This window comes from Anneissia japonica, unplaced genomic scaffold (genome assembly GCF_011630105.1).
Source record: "Anneissia japonica isolate Jap-2015-1 unplaced genomic scaffold, ASM1163010v1 scaffold287965_len1858130_cov191, whole genome shotgun sequence".
In the NCBI taxonomy this organism is placed as follows: Eukaryota; Metazoa; Echinodermata; class Crinoidea; order Comatulida; family Comatulidae; genus Anneissia; species Anneissia japonica.
The window spans coordinates 1626915-1649747 of NW_022748342.1; the positions used below are offsets into that span (position 1 = coordinate 1626915).

At 34.1% G+C, this 22833-nt stretch overlaps 1 long non-coding RNA gene across 1 annotated transcript; it reads left to right on the forward strand.

The window, feature by feature from the left end:
- The first annotated feature begins 9801 nt into the window (after window positions 1–9801).
- On the forward strand, window positions 9802–11403 carry LOC117120881. The gene is made up of 3 exons (XR_004447441.1): window positions 9802–9862; window positions 10409–10481; window positions 10632–11403. It is a non-coding gene; the product is annotated as an uncharacterized LOC117120881 (long non-coding RNA).
- The last annotated feature ends 11430 nt before the right edge of the window (window positions 11404–22833 follow it).

Below are 22833 nucleotides of genomic sequence, written 5' to 3' on the forward strand. Positions count from 1 at the left end.
TCTGGTAGCCTTTAGTTTAAAAGGATAAGCTTTTTCATGGTTTTCACAAGCGCCTTGAGCACTTTAGTGGAGATGTGCGCTTAATAAATCTTATTATTATTATTATTATTATTATTAGAACGAAATAAGCGTAAATATTCGTGAAAAATTTAACTTGTTCTAAAACTTCTGTTGTATTGCGAGTGAAAGATCCATTTTGGTTCTTCAATATCCTAATATGTTTAGTTTCACACCTTGTTTTTTTCCAATGCTAAGGAAGTATTTAGTTTTAGTTTCGCCCTCTTCGAACCAATAATTCTTTTCGCTTTTGTAACATAAATAATATCAATTTTTTTTCTAAGTTAATTTCATGTTCTTCAGTTTTGTTATGAATTATTAAATATTGTATTCTGTATAATATCAGAGAGTTGTTGTAAAAGGAGTCCCATCAGATTGGTCGAAGGTTAACAATGATGTCCCGAAGGGTAGTGTTCTGGGACCGTTGTTATTTATACTTTTTATAAATGATTTGTTCTGTGTTGTTCTGGAACTGTCAATAAACTTTTCAAAGACGATACGAAAATTTAAAGACTAGTGAAATAAATGATAGTCAACTCTTGCAAAGGGACTTAAATTCGTTGCAGGCACGGGCTAATAACTGTGCTGTTACGAGATTTAGTCCGGAGCCATGGGAAATTTATTTGCATAAAATGACCACATGTTTAGTTGGTATTTTTGGAAAGGTCATCCCGTGGGGGTCTTGGAACTGCCCATCTAACGAGACATTTCTTATGTAATAACTGGTCAGAGGTAAATAAAGGTCATTCCTGGTCAATTTTACTATGAAATAATAATCGGAAATACAAAATATATGTAAAATAATAAATACAATTATTTTGCACATCATATGAAAGCTTATCAAATATTCTATCCATTGATACCTACCTTGTTTTTTTTAACTTTTTGTTTTAGGTACGTTTTTGGAGTAAAAACACAAAATTTTGTTATTTTTTTGGTCAAAATTTGATATTAAATATACTAAATGAACAGATATTTTAACCATTCTCTCTCGGGATTTGACCAATTATATGATCGTGAAAATAAAACAAAAACGAAAGACCTAAAACCATATGCTTCCCGAGTATAATCAATTTGAATTTCTAACACTAACAAAAAATTTGCAAAAAAAATATATATGTGATATACATCAAAAGGAAAGTTCCCAAACATAGACCACGGTATCTTCATAGTGGACAGAAAGTCCGATATTGAGGCACGCAAAAACTATAGAGGGCGCGCTATATTTAAAACCCACTTGTATACACGTCACTCGCTTTGAATATTCAATGTTTTTAATCAACCATTAATGCTGTAAATTCGAGGATATTATTTAATATTCATGATCTATTCCTAATTTGGTCATGTGAGAGGAGCCTGGAACATGTCGTTCAGAATAATTCCTCATGGAAGTCGCTGTGGAGGCCGACGAAGGTAAGCCTATATTTTTCATGTTTTTGTAGTAAAATTTTCGGGTTTTTTGGCTAAAAAGGTACATAGTATTATCCATCATTTTTGCAAAAATGCATTTGATGTATGTAATGCTTCATTACTAAGGAACAGCTTGACAAATTAGAATTTTTTTGTAACGGCTTGATTTTTTTCTATGATGGTCAATGTAACCTACATTTTCAGGCGAGTGCAAAGGCGTGTTGCGCATTGTATGGGGCCTATTGCACCTCATCTGAAAGCCAATTGTATGTCCTGTCGAATGTTATTGACCATATGACCATTATGATATTTTTGGGGAGAAAAAAAGTAATTTTTAAATAAAACTTGTATATATTTGGTTTAGGTTAAGCACTCTAGCATTTAAAGTGGAACAAATAGCAAACAAAGGTGTTTCTTTATTTAAATAAACATGTATAAACACACGAGGAAATGTAATTTTAGAAATAACACCTCGGTCACATGCCTCTTTATGCAAATTAGTTCAAATATGCAAAGTAGGGTAGAAATAATATAATTCAAATATCTTGCCAACCGCTAGTCGCAGAGTTTGTCCGGAGCTAATATTTTTTTACATGATCTAATGCAAAATTTGCTCTAAAAACGACAGGAACTGCATCATTTGACCGTTGACCCTTAACTAGAGGAAATTACCCTGTTTTTTCAATGCTTATACAAATTAGACTACTAGAAACATCCAGAACTTAAAATTGTGTGGCATGGAGAGAGATACAATAATTGAGTTCCTCAAAATAAACCAACTTGAGGTGGATACTCTTTAATCTGACCGTTATTTGTTCCCTTTAATTCTTAGTTATGGTTAATCTTAAAGTATAAATCCCACGTTGGTTAATCCCGGCTACCATCACCAGAGAAGTCATAACGAATGTCTACAGTTGACTACACTATGTTCGCCCAGCAGGAGGATGGGATTTAATAGAAGTGGACAGGACCATAGAGCTTTCAAGAATCTCTCATGAAGGACCAAGTTAAGGGAAAGAGTTCCAAAAAGGTCTGACAAATTTAGGGAAAATGGCGTTTTGTTAATCAAGTTAATTGTAATCTTTCAAAATTACATAGAATAATAAGGGATTGTGTTTTTTTCCCCGGTGCCATTTGGAAATACCAGTTGGACAATTCAATTAATTGGGAAAAAACAGTTGCACCAGTTCATTCAATTGGAAAGACCTGTGTTGGACCAGTTCAATCAGTCGGAAAGACCATCTGGACTAATAAGTTAGAAAAATCAAAAAGCCAAAAATATCATGAAAGTATACATAATGGTCATAATATGGTCAATGACATTCGATAGGACATACACTTAACTTTCAGATAAGATGCAACATGTCTATGTTTCGGCACTTTCCCTTTAATGCTTATCACATGTATTGATCTTTTGCTAATTTGTTGATATATTTTCTATTTTCGAGTGTTAGAAATTAAAATTGATTATTCTCAGCAAGCCCATGGCTTCAGGTCGTCAGTTTTTGTTTTATTGTCACGATTATATATATAATCAAATTCTGGGAGAAAATGGTTGAAATATCTGTTCATTATATATTCTTAATAATATAATGAAAAAAAAAATCAAATTTTGACAAAAAATAACAAAATTTTGTGTTTTTATCCCAAAAAAGTACCAAAAACAAGAGGATAGAAAAACAAGTTTGGTATCAATTTATATACAATTTTATAAGCTTTCATATGATGTGCAACATAATTGTATCCAATCCAATCAGTTTGTAAAGCGCCTTTGTATTTGGTATTACACATGTTTTATATTCTCGATTATTATTTCATAGTAAAATTGACCAGAAATTACATTTATTTACCTCTCACCCGTTATTCAAGCAGAAATGTTTCGTCAGACGGGCAGTTCCAAGACCTCCATAGGATGACCTTTCCAAAAATACCAACTAAACATGTGGTCATTTTATGCAAATAAATTGCCCCTGGCTCCCGGACTAATTAGGAAGAGTGTCTCCTGAATTTGACTACTTCTTAACACCTGAAGACCAAAACGCAATAATCTTAACGGAATATGAATCACACATACACGGGATGTGGTATCCAGGGCCAATAGAATGCTTGGACTAATTAAGAGAACTACCATTGTAATGTCCAAGCATTTGTACCTAAATACAAAGAACTAGTAAGGCCCTTGCTAGAACATGGATCTTCAGCATGGACTCCAATATTTCGTGGCAAATCAACTTAAGGTAGAATTTGTGTAACGACGGGCCAATACATTAATCCCAGAGTTAGGCCTAAGTAATTTGCATTATGAAGGTAGTATCTATTGACCCTCTAAAGGCCAACCCACACAGCGTCGTACGACGCAGCCCGACGCGATTTGTTGTCGCGTTGGGTCTGTGTGAGTTAAACCAGTCCTTGTATTCTCTCATTCCTGAGGATTGCATTAGCATGAAACAGTCTGTAGAGTGATTATACCCAGTTCTACAAGTTCTAAATTTTAATATTTACGCTCTGAATTATCACGTGTATCGAGCACTGTACGTTGCTAGTATTGCCAACTACATTTATTCATATTCATATATATATATATATATATATATATATATATATATATATATAATGGAGGTTAATTTTTTTTTTTTTTTTTTTTTTACAATCTTTCACTCATATAATACAGACCTAAGGCTTACATAAAATACTAAAATACAGATGTATTAAGTTTACATAGAAAGGTATATATATATACAGTATATATAAATAAAAAGAAAAACTCTCATTTTTGAAATTTCATGGCTGGTGGGTGTGCTAATTGGCCAAAAATAAAATTTTATTTTTATTCAAAATTATCGATATTGGAGGGCGGCAGGTTTGCGAAAGGTATAAAAAAAGTCTCGCCTAAGTATATATAAATCATGGTCATCATTATTATATTTACTATCGTTTGCCATTCCTCGTTATGTTACTTACAATCATCTTGCTTATAAATTATTGATTACATTAATGCTGCAGATACTCATAATCATATCTGTGAGTGAATGGGGATTATCATTAGTAGATAATGAGGGTGTTGCTAATTGAACCATCGACCTAGAGATTTATTCCCTTGCTTTCCAAGAAGTATAAGTCAGTTTTAGTGTCAACTGACAACTGAGAAATGATGTCCTAGGGAATTAATCATTGATTAGGCATACTGTAATTTAAATATCAAATTTTCTTTAAATTTGACCAGATATATAAATACAGTAATATAAATCTCAGACTTTTGATGAATCTGTGTTCCCCAATGCTAGCACATGCACGCTGTACTCAATTCTGAGGTTATATATCATGCTATCATCAACATTGCCCGACCAATTACTTTTTTTAAACTTCTAAAAAATGTATAATTATCTTCACAACATAAACTTGCCAGAATTTTTCTTTGGGACCTCTTGTCTTGGCCACCATTACAAAATAAATGTCCTGTTGAAGGACAAATGCGTATCTCATTTCCTATACTCGAGCCACCTAGATATGGTCTGGGATTGGGTTACGGTGGTGACGGCGACCATTCATAGATTCTGTATACATTATTCATTTTTTGGGCCATTTCTTAGTACTGTATTTTCTATTTATGTGTGTGTATTTGTTTATTTAAATATTTTATTTATTTTATAATGTGAAGCTAAAAGGAGGTTTTCTTCTTATTATTACTATTATTATTAGAGTCGCAGGAGTATCCTAGGTAGATGAAACACTTTTTTCTTTTTTTTATTAAAACAAACATTATTAGGACCAGAGACCAAAACAAGCATTTTTGGCATTTTGCCGACAAAATTTGCAGTGAAGTTACATAGATGTTTGTTTTGGCAGTTCAGACCATAATCATGTCTCAAAATTTGGCAAGATGTGGATATTTCAAGATATCTGACGTCAAAGGTCAACGGTATGTTCTGATCTACATGCTGGTTATCAGAGTTCAAAGGTCAGAAATGTCATTTCCAGTCACATTTTTACAATATATTGCATTAGAGCAAATAGATACATGTATGTTCCGAATACTTTGAGACCATTATGAGATATGCATATGTTACCGGGTACCTATTGTAGGGTCAAAGGTCAGAAATGTCTTTTCCGGTCTCTTTTGGACAAAACGTTGCAGTAGTTTAAATAGCAACACGCATTTTCTAAACAATTTTAGGCCAAAACTAGGTGTCCATGACCATTGGTTATAAAGCTATAAATATGCGATAGGGTAATTTGGGTCAAAGGTCAGAAATGTCATTTCCGGTCACATTTAAACAAAATATTGCATTAGTGCAAATAGAAATATATATATGTTCGAACAAATTGAGGCTAAACATAGGTCTCTATGACCAATGGATATATAAATATCCTACAGGGTACCTAGGGCCAAAGGTCATAAACTTCATTTCAGGTGACTTTAGGACAACATTCTGCATAATAGGAACATGCATGTTCTGAAAAAAAAAATGAGACCAAAATTAGGTCTATATGGCCAACCCTTTTTTGAGATATGGATATGCTGGGTATCTAGGGTCAAAGGTCAGAAATGTCTTTTCCGGTCACTTTTGGACAAAATGTTACATTAGAGCAAATACAAATATCCATGTTCTGAATAAAAACTAGGTCTCTATGATTTACAGTGTTGGTGATATGCATATGCTGGGTCATGTAGACTCATGAGGTCAAAAATGCTATTTCTGATCACTTTTGGACAAAATGCTACATTAGAGCCAATACAAATAAGTATGTTCCTAACAATTTGAGAGCAAAATTAAGTCTGTACGATTTTCCGTTACCAAGATATATGCATCTTGTCTTTTAGGAGCAGCCATTTTAAATGAAAATGGCGGCCATAACAGGCATCAGAAACTTGGTGCAAAACTTTTTTTTAAACTACACATATTAAAGATATTTTGTGCCAAGTTTCATACTTTGCTAATAAAGTGCACAACTTGGCCCTTAGCTGCTATTCTAAAAATGCTCAACTTGGTGCCTCAGCTGCTCTACTATAGCAGTTAAATAGGGTCTTTCAATAATGTTAAGGATGTAGTGCTTAAGATTTCTTTAACAGTTGCGGTGGACATGTTATGCCAATATCTTTATGGCCAACTTGGAACAGAAGTTTTTATCGACTTGTAAATTACTGCCTCCTATTTATCTCCGATATATTGATGACATTTTTGTTATATGGACTCATGGCAGACAATCATTTATGGACTTCTATAATAATATTAATAATACTTTTCACCCCTCTATCAAGCTTACTGTAGACATATCGGATTCTAACGTTAATTTTAAATGGTAAAATCACCACTTCCATCTACAAAAAACCTACGACACACAGCAATACCTACATGCATCCAGCTTTCACCCCAAACACACAACTCGCTCGATCATATACAGCCAAGCTCTACGTTACAGCCGCATATGCTCTGATACTGTTGAGAGAGACTAAAACTTGGACGAACTTGCTCACACATTTAGTCAACTCAATTATGATCAACATACTATCACACAACAGATCAATAGAGCCAAGAAACATAAGCGCAATGATCTTCTCACATACAAAAAGAAGCAATCATCTAGCCGTATTCCTCTAGTCGTTACATATCATACAGCTATAAAACCTCTACAACGTATCATTGACAATCTTCGGCCTTTACTGCAAGATAAGGATCTCAAACACATATTTCATGACAAGCATTTTCTTGCTTACAGACAGTCAGCCAATCTTAAAAGGCATCTTATCTCTAGTAAATTTTCTCAGTCTACCCCTATCAATGGCACTTTTCCTTGTCACAGCACTAAATGTGAGCTTTGCCATCTTATTAATTCTGAAAGTCACATACTTGGACCCAATGGCTATATCATCAACATCAAAGGACACTTCACTTGCTCATTCACTAACATCATCTATGCCATTACGTGCAATATATGCCCGAATGCTGTTTATATTGGTCAAACTGGTCAAACTCTCAGAAATAGAATTAATGGTCACAAGTTTGACATTAGACATAAGTTAATTAAGAAACCTGTAGCTGAACATTTCACTTCCACAGGTCACACTATCAATAATCTTAGAGTTGCTGTAGTTAAGAAGGGTAATTTTAAGAACAATCTAGATAGTGAAATTAGTGAACAGAAAATAATTAAGCAACTTGACTGTGTAAACTTGGGTTTAAACAAAGAATATGGCTTTTTTGCCCACTACAGGGAATGATTCACTCATTGTTTTGTTCCACCCTTCTGCTTATGCATTGTTATGTAAATACCTCCATTGTTATTATTACTTGCCTTTTGTTTTAGTCCTTTTATATTTGATTGCATGTTGCTCCTCTTATCATTCACCTGAAGAAGTGTACTGTGTACCAGAAAGCTTAAGAAAATAAATATTTCAACTAGTCTATAAAGTGCTACCGTTTCCTTATTGTTTGATTACTGTTAAGACTAGTACGGCTCACCATATTATTTATCATTTTATGACATTTGAGGTTAAAATGGAAATTTTTACATTTGTATGTGAATTGTTACTACATATTTGTGGTTAAACAAATTTTTACATTTGTGGGTGATTTTTTGTACATTTGTGGTTATTGTTTACATTTGTGCTTGACAGGTTATGACATTTGTGGTTATTTTAACATTTGCGGGTAGAATGTTTTTGACATTTGCGGTTATTTTTACATTTGTGGTAGATTTTTACATTTGTTATCTCTACAAATCCACCCCCACCCCACCTTCGAATATCCCGAACGAGTCCTCAACCCAACCAAGGCATGCAGCCACAAATACTCAAAAATATTTTGTTGCAGACCTTTCTCAATCATAACTGTTTTTATAGCATTATTTAGACCCATAAAACACAAAAATCTACTGACTTTCGGGGTTTCGCCTACGCCACCGAGGCTAAGCCCCTGGACTTTATGCCCAGTGAACCCCCTTGGAAGAACCTAACTACGGGCATGTAAATGCATGGAATGCTTTACCGGAAGAAATTGTTTGTGCAGTGTCGTTGAACATATTTAGGAATAAACTTCATTGTCACTGGTCTAGGCATCCATACAAATATTCAGTATTTTAAGCCTTAAATGTTCACCGGGACTCTACACCGTGTCTCCATGGCGCAGTATCTCTCTATGTTGTCACAATAAATCGATTCTGTGAAGTGCGGTTAACAGGCAGCAATTTCGTACATTACTATTACATTACGCCGTGACGTGTCACCTATGGTATGTGTTTTCGCTGTAGGCCTTGTTTTGTGGACTTTAGTAATAATATCAAATGGGGCGGGCATAGGGTCCATTAGAAGGTTGGAAAGCCAGATGAATAATAGTCAATGGGTCATTCAAATATTTCAAACAATATTCATCATCATCATCATCTTTGCCATTATTTATAACATTTGTGAAAATATTGCCTTCAGCGAGGCTATGAGTGACATGGTATTGAACTTTGCTACGTCTTTATCAATACTTTTAGAAAGACCTTTCCTAACGAAGTACAAATTACCCTTCGAATAAAAAACAATTGAGAGCCAATAATTTTGTTAGCGTTGACACAAGCTTCATAATATTCTTTATCTTAACTGCTTGTGTCAACGTTATAAATAACACTATATGTTTAAAAATGGATTATACAGTACATGTTATGATGTGATAGATGTAGACATTTGTTATTCGTCACTTACATTTTGGACTTTTTTGGCTTAATAATTGACTTTTTAGGTGTCAACCTGCTCAGTTTATTATGTATCACTTCATTATATATTCTGTTATTTAGTGAACATACTACGGAGTGGTGCGTTATACTTACCTAATACAGAATAATTATTACTCCGCTACCTTCCATTGTACTGTAGGCTAACGCATTCATCGTCATAATATACTAATTTGAGTAAGGACCAAAAAAAGTTGAATTTGAAAACATTTATACTGACGTATTTGAGATTGAACATGAAGTTACACAAGGCTGTACAATGTCACCCATAATAATTTGTATTTTTATTCACGGATTTACGAAATTACTACTGCCCATAATATTAGTGTAAGAATTCATGTTAGGTGGTTTGTTTTGAGCAGAAGATGTCGTTTAATTGCAAACGATGAGCACGAAATGTTTAAAATACTAGATCTAACTACTATATGATATTAAGTGCAATGATAATCTGGAAACTAGGTGACAACTTTTCAAAATTCAATACTTATAAATACCTCGGTGTACATACTACATGTAATCTTAACGATCATTGTGAAGAACTATGCGTTCTTCGTTGATCTCAGAGCGATCTTTACTGTTGATACAGGGCGTGAGCTGGGAGAATTCGAATTTGTAAGACGACACAGCAAAGAACCGATGACGGTTTATGATTTACGTTGGTAAATAAATGGCGAATAATGTAAGTTTTTGAACATAGTTAAATAAACTTGAATGGTATTTGTTAAACATATACATAGTGATCATAACTATATAATCTAGAATTTATTGAAATTAGTATGTTGCCAAATTAGAGGTTTTGATCACGCTTATGATTTCGCTCCTTAGCTAATTGATAGTACTGCAAATGCCGCTGCTGTAAAGGCTTTCATTACTGTATGTTGGGTTTGTGCAGACAGATATACATGATTCCTAATATAGGCCTAGGCAGATGAGATTCTGTATTCATAAATAATATGTGCTATAGATTGACGATATAGATCAACGATATAGATCAATATTATTATGTTATATGATTAATGGTTCCACAATTTGCATTGTGCAACTGTACTATTAGTTATAATGGATATCATAGGAAATTACCTGTAATTTGTATTTTGACTTAGAATTACGAAATGTGTGGCAGTTGCTAAAGCATGGGTCATGCCCAAATTTTCGTTTATGCTTGGATTATTAACTATGATTAAGCATGATTAGTAGTTTAGTTATTATATTATGTTTATTTTAGAGATGTTAATGCTAACCTGGAGTTTCTCAATGCTTAGCTAATGTGTCATAGTTTGGATTACTCGGGCAAAGCAGTAAGTTTAAAATTCATAGAATTAAAGCTGTTTATTTGTGCTTTACGGTATTTATATGACTATGATAAAGATTAAGCGTAATACACTAATGTGATAATATTGTGATAGCTGAGTTTTAAATGTCTATGCATAATGTGTTTGTTTACACAGATTTGAATGCAAACGAGCGAGCGAACGACTGAGTTATTCCGAAATAAACTGCATACAAACTTTGCTACGAGTCACGTGTACATATTTTCAAAAGGGCGTTCTTCTATTGCTTACAATTCAAATTACGGAGACTAAATGGATGAGTATCAAAGGATAAAACGAGCTGTCAGGCGTCAGGCAAAAAGGTTAACCGAGGATCTACAGACAGCAATAGATGAAAAGGATGTTATTGGCTATAAAAACGACCTCGAAGAGGAGTTAAAGTTGAAGTGGACCCGTCTACAAATTGTACAGGAAGAAATAATGAAACTGGTAGACAACGATCGTGAAGACGAATGGGACAAGTTTCTAGATGAGATACGTAAAGAATACAGAACCGTACAAAGGGAAGTTTGTAATTTTAAGTTAATTAGAGATGAAGCCCTGTTGTAAAAATTGGGCTAGTGTTATAATGGTTCTTTCTTTAACGAAAAGGCAAATCAAAGAATTTACTGGGGATTCAAAAGCGTATCAGTCATTTATGGTAACGTCCTTAAGTATCGTTAAAGATATACCAAATGACATAATTAAGTTAAACACCTTAATTTCTTCATGTACTGGCCCAGCTAGGGCATCAATTGAGTTCACCGTAATGAAGCCTCCAGATGAAGGCTATGATGTAGCTCTGCGAATTTTAGAAACCAAGTTTGGTAATAAGTCTGTTGTCAGTCAAGCATGGATTGCAAAGGTTATGAGTAAGAATACAATAAATTTAACACGAATTAATGATTATGCTTATGATTTGGAGAATTGCTATGAGAGCTTAGATGCTTTAGGTTATTTAAATGAATTAGATAACCAAGCCAGTTTGAAACAAATCATTGATAAATTGCCAAGGTTTTTACAGAACAGGTGGAGAACTGAGAACCAGATGATCAAAGAAAAGGGAGGAGATGCGAGATTGTGGAATGTCATCAGATTTATTAATGGAGTGGCAGAAGAGATGAGTGATCCCATATTCTGTATAACAAACGCCATTAATAGCAAAGGCAAGATACCACCTCTCAAGAAGCAAGTGAACCAGATTAGATCTGACGCTATAACAACAGGCCAAACTGGAGCTCCTAATCAGCAAGTGTTTAGAACCAGAAACAAATGTTGGGTTTGTAAGTCAGATGATCATTGGACAGATCAGTGTTAGAAGGTTAAAGAAATGAAACCAGAAATGTGATACAAGATTGTAAAGGAAAACCATGCATGTTCTGCTTGTTTAAAGATAGCTGGGAGAAATCATCGCATGGATAATTGTACAAAAAGGAGAATGTGTGGTGAAAAAATTGGAAATAAAAGCTGTGACTGATATCATCACAAGTTGTTACAAGTGCACAAAGATATAGGATCTGTTGGTTTATTAGGTGCCGATTTATCGGTAGAAAGTCAGCCACTCTTGATGGTCTTAGATGTTCAGGTGATAACAGAGCATGGTGTAGAGATTGCAAGTGTGATCTTAGACAGTGGTTCTCAAGGAACTTTTTTCACTAAGTCATTTGCTGATAAGGTTAATAGGGAAGGTATTGATATATCCGCTTGTGTTACAAAGTTTGGAGGGAAGTAGAAGAATTCCAGTCAAAATCTTACCGATTGGCCTTAAAGAGTAATGTTGATGGCTCATTGTATAAGATTAATGCTCTAGAGACGGATTTTATCAACGAAGTAGAGTCTGTTGAAGTAAAGAATTTAGAGAAGGCTTTTGATCTACGAGCCGGTACACTAAAGAGAAGGGGGGGGGGATCATTGGATATTCTTATTGGGTTGGATTATGCACACCTTCATATTTGTCAATCAATTAAAGAAAGAGAGAGAATTGTAATGAAAACTCCACGAGGATGGGTGGTCTGTGAAGGGAAGATACAACCTAATAAATCTGTGTCTAATGTAATAGTGAATCATGTTGACATGTCAAGATTCTGGACCACTGAAGGTTTAGGTGTAGACACAGGCTGTAATTGCAACAAGGAAGTTTAAAGTGAAATGGAAGGCAAGATCATTGAAGATTCATGCAGAAAGGTGGAAGGACAATGGCTTATCCCATACCCTTGGCAGAAATAATGTTAAGGGGCCTCGAAATAAAATTATTGAAAGATCCAGAGAAAGGAAAAAATTACAAATTACAGATGGACGAAATGGTAGAGCTTGGGTTTTCAAGAAAGCTAACAGATGAAGAATTTGAATAGCACAAAGGACCAACAGGTACAAGGGTGAAACGATTAATGATTACTGGCTAAAGGGACCAGACATGTTAAATAATTTGAATGTAGTCATTTTACGATTTCGTGAAAAGGGAGTAGCAGTTTGTGCTGACATATCCAAAATGTATCATAGAGTGAATATATCAGCAATTGATCAGCACACCCATCGATATCTGTGGAGAGACGTGGAAACAGATAGACGACCAGACGTGTACATAAAGACAGTACTCACATTTGGCCACAAGCCTGCATGCACCATGGCCATTACGGCACTGACAATGACAGCAAAAGAAAACTTGAATGAATTTCCTGAAGCATGCAACGCAACTATGAATGATTCTTATATGGACAGGAGGATTCAAAACAAAGGAATGGATTTCAAATGTAGATTTATGTGACGAAGCGAACAAAAGGTTCTTGGAGTGATATATGGAACCCGAAAGATGATGCATTCCGTTTTGAATTAGATGTAGAAGTTAATAAGGTGACCAAGCGAAAGGTTTTAGGAGTAATTGCTAAATTTTTGATCCTGTTGGATTTCTTGTACCACGTCATTACCGCAAAGGTTTTTGTACAAGAACTCTGGGAGAAGAACTTGGATGGGATGAAGAGTTGACACATGATCTAAAACAAAAATGGATTAACATACAAAGAGAGCTAAAGAGTACAGAGAATTTAACATTTCCAAGGTGCCTTACGCCAACTGAGGTGCGTGATGAAGTAAGTTTAGTGGCGTTTTGCGATGCTTCTCAAGAGGCCTTTGGGGCTTGTTTATACTTAAGATGGAAAATGAATGATAGTGAATTTACCTCAGTTTTTGTAGCAGCCGAGTCAAGGTTCGCACCGGTCAAGAAAAGGTTAACCATTCCGAGGCTAGAGTTACAAGGTGCTGTAATTGGAGAGGGCGTTCTTCTATTGCTTACAATCATATACATGTGCCGTATGGGGTGGGGACAAAAAAGTGACACTAAAAAGATTGCAAATGACCAGGTATATTTTAAAAGCTTCCCGAACTACTCGGCGAGCTGCACTTTATAGCGATCCAGGCTGGATATCGATTGCTACAATACAAAATAGTTTCGAATTGAATACTTGGCTTGCATATGATATGGACATACATCGTGAACTTAAATTATTATTATTTCACTCATGGTCAACCTACATTGCGATTTTGTTATTATTATTATTATTATTATTATTATTATTATTATTATTATTATTATTATTATTATTATTATTATTATTATTATTCGGGAAACGGATGCAATATACAAAATATAATACAAATAAATAAATCAAACGAACATAACCTTAACAAGAACATTAAAAATACTATAGTCATTAGCTGCTAGGAAAGCAGAAAAGCAGCCTAAGCCACCATTATGTACCTCCAACTAATGACTACTAAGATAATACAATTAATATGAAAGACATAGATAAACATAAATTAATAAATCATTGCATTATTATAATTACTAAGCCGATAATTTATGAATACTCTTCAACCTGTACCCATGCCAACCCATACCCTAAAACCGTACCCAAATTTTGGTCGACCCGTACACACAATTTTGGAGTACCCGTACACATATTTGGTCAACCCGTACACAGCATACACTAACACGTACCCAAGTTTGATGAATGATATTTTTAAAGGTTAAAGGATATTTATTTATATTGCGCAAAATACCAGAGTCTCTGTGCACAGAACAAGTGAGCAGATTAACTGGAAAATAAAAAAAAAAGAAAATCCAAAAAAAAAAAAAAAAAAGAAGAAAATCCAAGCCAGCACCCAAACCGCAGTAGGCGGATACGCCCTCGTCGCTCAGCAGGGATCTATCAAAATTTACCCTGTCCAGCAGCAGTTTAGTTGTTTTACTATAATAAAACATTTTGCAAACTGTATTGTATATTAGATAGTAATCATATTAAACTATATTATGAACGCCAAGCTTACGGGTTAGAATACATAATTACATTTACCTAGGTTAGTCGCGATTAAAAGCGTATGGAACGCCGATGTACACATTAGGAGGTTATTTTAATTAATTTATTTTTTTGCGTGTTTTAGACTTAGTATTGATTTTATTTATTTTGGTTTTTAACGATGCTTGACTAGAATCAATCATGAGATTTCCTGGAAACTCAGTGAGAGAGATTTCCTGACACTATCAATACCTAGGTACAACCTGTACTAATATATTTCATTTGCCCAGAATGAAGCTTTAAGGGCATCATGGGGGATAAGTATCCTAACTGAGGTGTGAATTTTCCGAAAATCGAGATATAGGGCTATACTTTTATATTTTTGGTCAAAGGTCGACTTGACCTATTCTCTCACTTGTTTGGACATCATCGAGTTGCATATCATTGGAAAGAAAATCCTCTCTTCTCTCTAACGATACCAACATCTCTCCAATACGTTTTAAGAGATATAAGCAGTTGTCTGTCACAAGGTGAATTTTTTAGCCAAATCCCAAGAAATTTTCAAATTGCTCTAACTCATCTGAAAATGCTGGCGCGGAGCCAAACATTTCACTGTGTGGTTATCCCAGGTGGAACCCCCAACAGGCAAAATATTGGGCGATTCTCCAATACGTTGAGTTTTAAGAGATATAAGCAGTTGTCTGTCACAAGGTGAATTTTTTAACCAAATCCCAAGAAAATTTCAAATTGCTCTAACTCATCTGAAAATGCTGGCGTGGAGCCAAACATTTCACTGTGTGGTTATCCCTGGTGGAACCCCCCAACAGGCAAAATATTGGGCGATTTTAAAAGGGTCGGAAAAAAAGTGTATTGGAACCATATGGAAAGAGTCATTAGTAATAATAATAATAGTAATAATAATAATAATAATGATGATGATAATAATGATGATTTGATAAAAAGAAGAAGATGAATATGATGATGATATAAATATAGAGAGTTATACCGCGCCTTTTGCAAAATGATACAAGGCGCTGGCGATGTTTTACCCCTGGTTATCGGATCCATACCGTAAACACTCGCATAAGTGCCGCCGGTGCTTATAACATTTTGGAGGCTTCAGTGCGGCGCTCATTCGAGTATCCGAAGAGGTAGGGGTGGCTAGCCTATAGGAAATCTAGGCTAGCCACCCAATTCAGTCCTCTAAAATCCACCTCTGCTATCTATCGTTATTCGTATCAGCATCCATTACAATTTGTTTTGTGTTCCAAAAATCCGGCCCGAAATCGCCAAACGGTGAGAAATCGCTGAAAATCAGCCCTTTTTGAGCAGTTTTTTTTAACGTATATTCGTTAATATTAGACCGATTTTTTTGGCAGTTTTTGAAACTTGTTCCTTATTTATTCAGCTATAATGTCATGTTATTTTTAATTTTAAAATCGACCATTATACATGTAGGCAAAGGCGGCCTAGGCTTGCTAAATTCTAACTATAGTATAAAGCGTCTTGGCTAAGATTGTCTCCTTGACTTTTTTTTATACAGTGTTCTTATTGATTATACAATACCATAAAATATATATATCAGATATAGTGACTGACCAAAATGAATTTAAGACATTATAAAATGTTACAATATTATTTCATTTATTATTTGTGATTAGGTGCCCAACATTCCCCTCTAAGTGTCTCTTATACACATCTGTGGTACGGTCCAACGTGGTTGTGTGAGCTACACTGTGTGGCGGAGAAATTAAGATGGTGTGATAAGAACTCTACGCACTGAAATTAAATTGGTTCAAAAAACAAAACAAATTGTAATGGATGGAAGTCTAATACAGTGGCGTTTCCTCATTCCACTGTTAAACATACAGTGGCCTACCCTTCTAAATTCTTCCACCTCTTACTGTCTGATGTTTATCATCACATAATTTTGTGCTCCGGATAGTAAATTTAGGCGAATGTACTAAAAGAGTCTATTCAATCACTGGTTTTATTTTTGCATTGATTCAAATACAAGGCCCATACAAAAGCTGTGAACTAGGTCCTATAGCGATAATGTACAGAGCAGCTTTTATCAGGACCATGGGCTGACACAGACTTGAAAGTAGCGCATGAGCAAAATATGTTCTATAAGAAGCGTTATAAATAATTCATGAAATTTTACCAAACTTACCTACGAGAAAAACAGTTGCGAGCGGCGCTTATAAAAAAAAATATTAAAATGCCCGTTCCCATGTTACCTGCCTCACGTATTCCCGTAGTTCAGTAGGCCTATCATAGGTCTTACGTCATCGTAAATAAACATTTATAAAGAAATGATTGCCTTCATTGGTGTTTTTTTTCTCCTTCATTTTAACACTGTATGCCTTGTATTTTAAAGCCTGTTTCTTAAAGTGTTTCATTGCAGGATAATAAAATACACTCGAATAAGCACGGCGGCGCTTATTCGAGAGCGCAGCTTAGCGAAAACAAATCAGGTTTGGTGCGTGGTGCTTATTCGAGCATTAAGGCCTGTAGAATATAATAGAAGGGTTCACACTTGGACGATAACGATAACGATTTATCATGTACGATAAAAGTATCGTTTTTTCAATCGATTCACGAACGATTTTCCAAACGATAAAAAATGTTCAACCAATGAGAAGGCTTGTTTGCGAGCCACTATATTATTCAGAGCCGCGTGGAAGTGTTTCTATCAAAAATCTACCGCGATGTCTGTCGATGATGAGGCGTTGATTTTGTTGGAAGAGAAAAATGCCATTTTATAACAGAAAATTGATCCCAGTTTTACAAATTCAATAAAAAAAAAGGATGTATGGAATAAGATTGGTGCGCAACTAAATTGAACAAGTAAGTTATGTTTTTTCTGATAATAGTTGTGCTAGGCCCAGCCTAGGCTAGACCTAGGCCCTAGTCTAGGCGTCCTAGGGCCAGGCCATTACTACAGCAATAACCTAGGATAGGCCTAGGCAGGCTTGGCCCTAGCTCTACACTAAAATAATAGGCATAAAAACCTACAAGGTAGTAACGGCCAAAAGCAAGCAGGTATAGGTAATCGATGATAGGCACCTTAGGGCCCCACTACTAGGCCTAGTCGTTTAGGCCAAAAAAAAAAATAAATAAATAGGCCAAGGCCTAAATAAAAATAAAATGGAAAAAGAAAGATAGGGCCTAGCCAGGCTTAGGCCTGAGGTAGCCTTGCTAGGCTAGTTTTGAGTTTGTTATACTTGGCTAGGCATAGATTAAAGGCTTATATAATAGTAAGACAACAATATCTAAAAAGTTTTCACATATAGGCCTATCTCAATAATGATATATTAATAACCATGAGCAATCGGAAGCAATGGATGCTGTACCCCTGACAGATGGAGTGAACGTGATTCTTTGGTCCCGGGTAATAATTAATACTGGCCTGGCTTAGCCTCTGTAAGGCCTAGAATTTTCTTGCCAAGAGGGTGCTGGCTGTTATTTTCTCTCTTTCTAAGTTTAAATAAAATTATATTACAGGTGATGTTGCGCAGAAAAGGTGGACAAATTTGAGTGATATTTATATGAACAATAAAAGAAACACTAAAGAAAAGAAAAGTGGAGATGCTGCCAAAACCATAAGACCGTACAAGTATGGATATGTAATGGAGTTCTTAGAACCCCATTTAAGGTCAAGAGAGTAAGTGAATTTCTATTTTAATCTAATTGGTCAGTTTTTATTTTCTTCTTGTTATATTTCTTTAAAGTCAGACTCTGGAGTAAAAACATTTGTTGCTATGTTGTATTTACAGTATGAAACATGTAAGCTGCCGACACCATAATTAATTAAATATAAACTCTGAAAATAAATTCATGTACATTAAATCAATAAATATGGACATAGTAATAACCCATATCTATTCATTAACAAGAATAACTTTTTCAATCTTCTAATCAATTTTATAAAGCCGGAGTTAGATTCGACCTAGGTAAACCTTGCTAAAAAGGGACATTTTCTTTATCAAAATGCTTTCTATATGAATGGAATGATCTGTTCAAAGCACAAACTCCTGTAGACCAAACCCAGTACTGTTACAATTATGAAATAATATATAACGTATAGTAATACTGTGGTTAATATTTGAAAAACAATGAATATACCTATATATTACATATTTATATTCAACAACTTTTATATTATAAAATACAATATATTTATATTACTTTTTATTATTAATTCCAGAACATCTTCTAACATAGGAGACATTGCAGCAGATGAGCATGAGGATGAAAAGATTTCTTCTGAACCAATAGAAGAAACCTGTACATCATCGTCAAGTACATCAAAAAGATAAAAAAAAAACTTGAATGATGCAATTATTGATATGATAAACAAAAAGCAAAGCAAGAAACCAAAAACTGACGTTAATTTTTTTTTTTTGCGTCAGTTGCGGAAACTGTTAACTCTTTTCCGAAAAGAAAACAAATAGAAATGAAGTTAACAATTCAGGAAATAATTACTGAAACAGAATTACAATTATTAGAAGAATAGAGTTGTAAATTAGAATTTTTAATCTTAGAAATAATAATAATCTATGAATACGTATCACTCAAATTTTAGTTGATCCACTCCCTAGTTGATCATAATATATTATTACATGTTAACATAACTAATTATGAGAGAATAATCCATTATTAATTATCAAGTTCATTAATATTTAAATAAATTTTAAAATTGTAAACTTTGACCAAAATGGAAACACATTGATGTGACTTTAAATTTAATAACAATTTCAGAAACATCAAAAATTTAATTGTTTGAAAAATAAAAATTTTTATGAACTCTGTCATTTTAAAACCACATTGTGGATGCACAGTTATACGATGCTATAGTTGAGCTTTCCCAAAGCACCTCCTTCTCTGCCATGGTGCTTGTCCTGATTCTGAATTGAAGTAGTCTTTGAAGGTGTTTCTGATTTGCAGGTCATCAGCAGATGCCCTGTTTCCTGTTGCCTGTAGATGCTGTAATGCCCCAATTTCTGGTAGTTGTAATGATTCATTGCTTTCATGAGTAGATTGTACTGTAGTTTCTGGTAACGTGGTCTTACGCATGTAATTGTGGAGCACACATGTGGCTTTAGCAACCTAAAGTAGACAAATTCATTACTTAATTCAAATTCATTAATTACAAGTTGAACAACCATAAATTTGTAACTTTAATAGAGGGATTTAGCGATGGGCATCACATGATGCCATGGTGTTGGATTTAAACAATCCACTGACACAGCGGTGTTTATTGATGTAAAGATCATCATAATTCTCAGTAAACTATACAAAATTAATTGAAAATTAAACTTATTATTTTGCCTTAATGTTTTGGTAATGTTGTAAAGGATACTGGCCGCAAACATTGAGATTTTTTGACAGATATTAGGCCTAGGCTCCTGTACATCTACGGCAATTTAATGAAGAGACTTAATCTAATTGATATATGGAGAAAGCATCCAGAAAAAAAACACATTTTACTTGGCGTAGAAAGTCATCTAACTTATTTAAAAGACTTGACTTTTGGTTAATCTCCGAAAAAAAATTCTGGTGGTATTGATAAAGTGGACATAAGACCTGCTATTCATACCGACCATCAGGCCATTTATTTGAAGATAGTTAACAGATCTTGTAAGCGTGGTCCAGGTCTCTGGAAGTTAAATAACACCCACCTCAATGACGATAAATATAGGAAAAAATTGAAAGTATTATTTGTAAGTCAGAACTTGAGTACCGGCATATTAATCCGGCCTGTTTATGGGAGCAGATGAAAGTTAAAATTAAAGAATACAGTATTTGGTATGGAAAAGTTAAACTAAAGAATAAAACTTGTCAAAATGATAAACTGCAAAAAGAGATCAACCAAATTAATGAGAAACTAGTCTTTGATAATAAACATAAATCAGAGATTCTTTTGGATGTAAAGAAAAAACAATTGGAAAAAATATATGAAGAAGAATGTAGAGGAGCTCAAATTAGATCGAGAGTAAAGTGGGTCGAAAAGGGAGAAAGAAATAACAAGTACTTTATTGGCCTTGAAAAATCAAAAAGTGAAAAGAAGTACATAAAAAGCCTAAAGAAAGAAATTGGGCCTAACACTTTTGATCCTACTGAAATTCTTAAGGAGGAAGTGAAATTTTTCTCAAAATTTTATGCAAATAGTAATACTCCAAATGATGACATTGAGCAATATTTAAAAAATACAAATATTAGGTGTCTCTCAGAGGTAGACAGTGCCATCTGTGATGGAATCCTGACTGTCAAAGAATGTCAGAAAGCGGTCTTCGATATGAAACTGAATACTGATTATAAAATTGCTGCCCATGCATTATCTTGTAGACTACAAACTGTAATAAAATCAATCATTAGTACTGACCAAAAAGGATACATAAAGAACAGATTTATAGGTCAGAACATAAGGCTTGTAGAAGATATCATGCACTATTGTAAAGAAGATCACAAAGAAGGTGTTCTTCTCTCCTTAGATTTTCACAAAGCCTTTGATTCTGTTGACAGAAACTTCATGGTAGCTGTTTTAAGACATACTGGTTTTGGTGAATCATTTATTCATTGGGTAATTACCTTATATAAAGACTCTCAATGTGTTATTAGTAATAATGGATGGATTTCCAGTAGTTTCAAAATGTATAGAGGCATAAGACAGGATTGTCCTTTATCTGCCCTTTTATTTATAATAGTTGTTGAAATTATGGCAACAAACATTAGAAATGATGAAATTTTTCAAGGTATTAGTCTTCCAACAGATAACAATATACAGGCGAAAATATCACAACTTGCAGATGACAAAATTATCTAGAAAGAGCTTTACACCTTGTTGCTATTTTTTTGTAAACACTCCAATATGAAGCTTAATATTAATAAGACTAAGGCAATGTGGTTGGGATCTTTGAGAAATAATGTTGATAAACCTTTTAATTTAGATTGGGTAAAAGAATTGAATTCACTTGGAATTTACATTGGTTATGACAAAGCAAATTGTGCAGTACGCAATTGGGCACAAAGGATGGTTAACTTAGAAAACGTGTTAAAGCAATGGAAAAAAAGAAACCTTACAGTATTTGGAAAAGTAACAATCATAAAAACGTTAGGACTTTCAAAAATAATCTATAATGCGAGTGTGATTGAAACTCCTGATTATATTGTTAAACAGATTGATAAACTATTAGCAGATTTTATTTGGAACGGTAAGAAAGCAAAGATCAAAAGAGTATTTCTGATTGGTGACTATTCACAAGGAGGTATTAAACTACCAGATTCATATCACAAGTAAAAGCCTTAAAATACGCATGGTACAAACGACTTCTTCATGCCGAAGAAGGTATTTGGAAAGTTATTCCAAGATGGTATCTTTCAAAGATTGGTCCTGATAACTTACTCTGTAGAATAACAAGTGTTGATATGTTAGATAAAAATACAAAGATAAAGATACCACAATTTTAAAAAGACGTTTTACTCTCATTGTCAGAATTTAATGTTATAAATCAAAGTAATCCCATTAACTATAAAGATATTATCAAACAAAATATTTGGTGTAATTGCCTGATTAAGTGTAGAATGAAATCCATCTGGTATAAACAATGGATCGACTCTGGATTCATGAACATTAACGACATTCTTATGGTTAATACATGGAAAAATTACCCTGAAATTGTTAGTAAACTTATGGGTAATGGCAATTGGATGATTGAATATTTGAACATCTTAAATTCAATTCCAAAACATTGGAAAAATTGTATTAATTCATATAAAGGAAATGCACTTGCCCTCGATACATTACAGCAAAATAATATGCTTAAGACTGTCAAAACAAAAATTATTTATAATCACTTTGTATCGAATGTTTATGCTATTCCATCCTCTCAGAGCAAATGGGAAGATGATTTCAATGTTGATAACTGGTCAATTGCATGGAAGAACAAAATTCATTTAATTGATGAATTCAAAATTACTCAATTTATTCTAAAACTTTTACATATAATTATCCCAACAAACCAGAGGCTATTTAAATGGAAAAT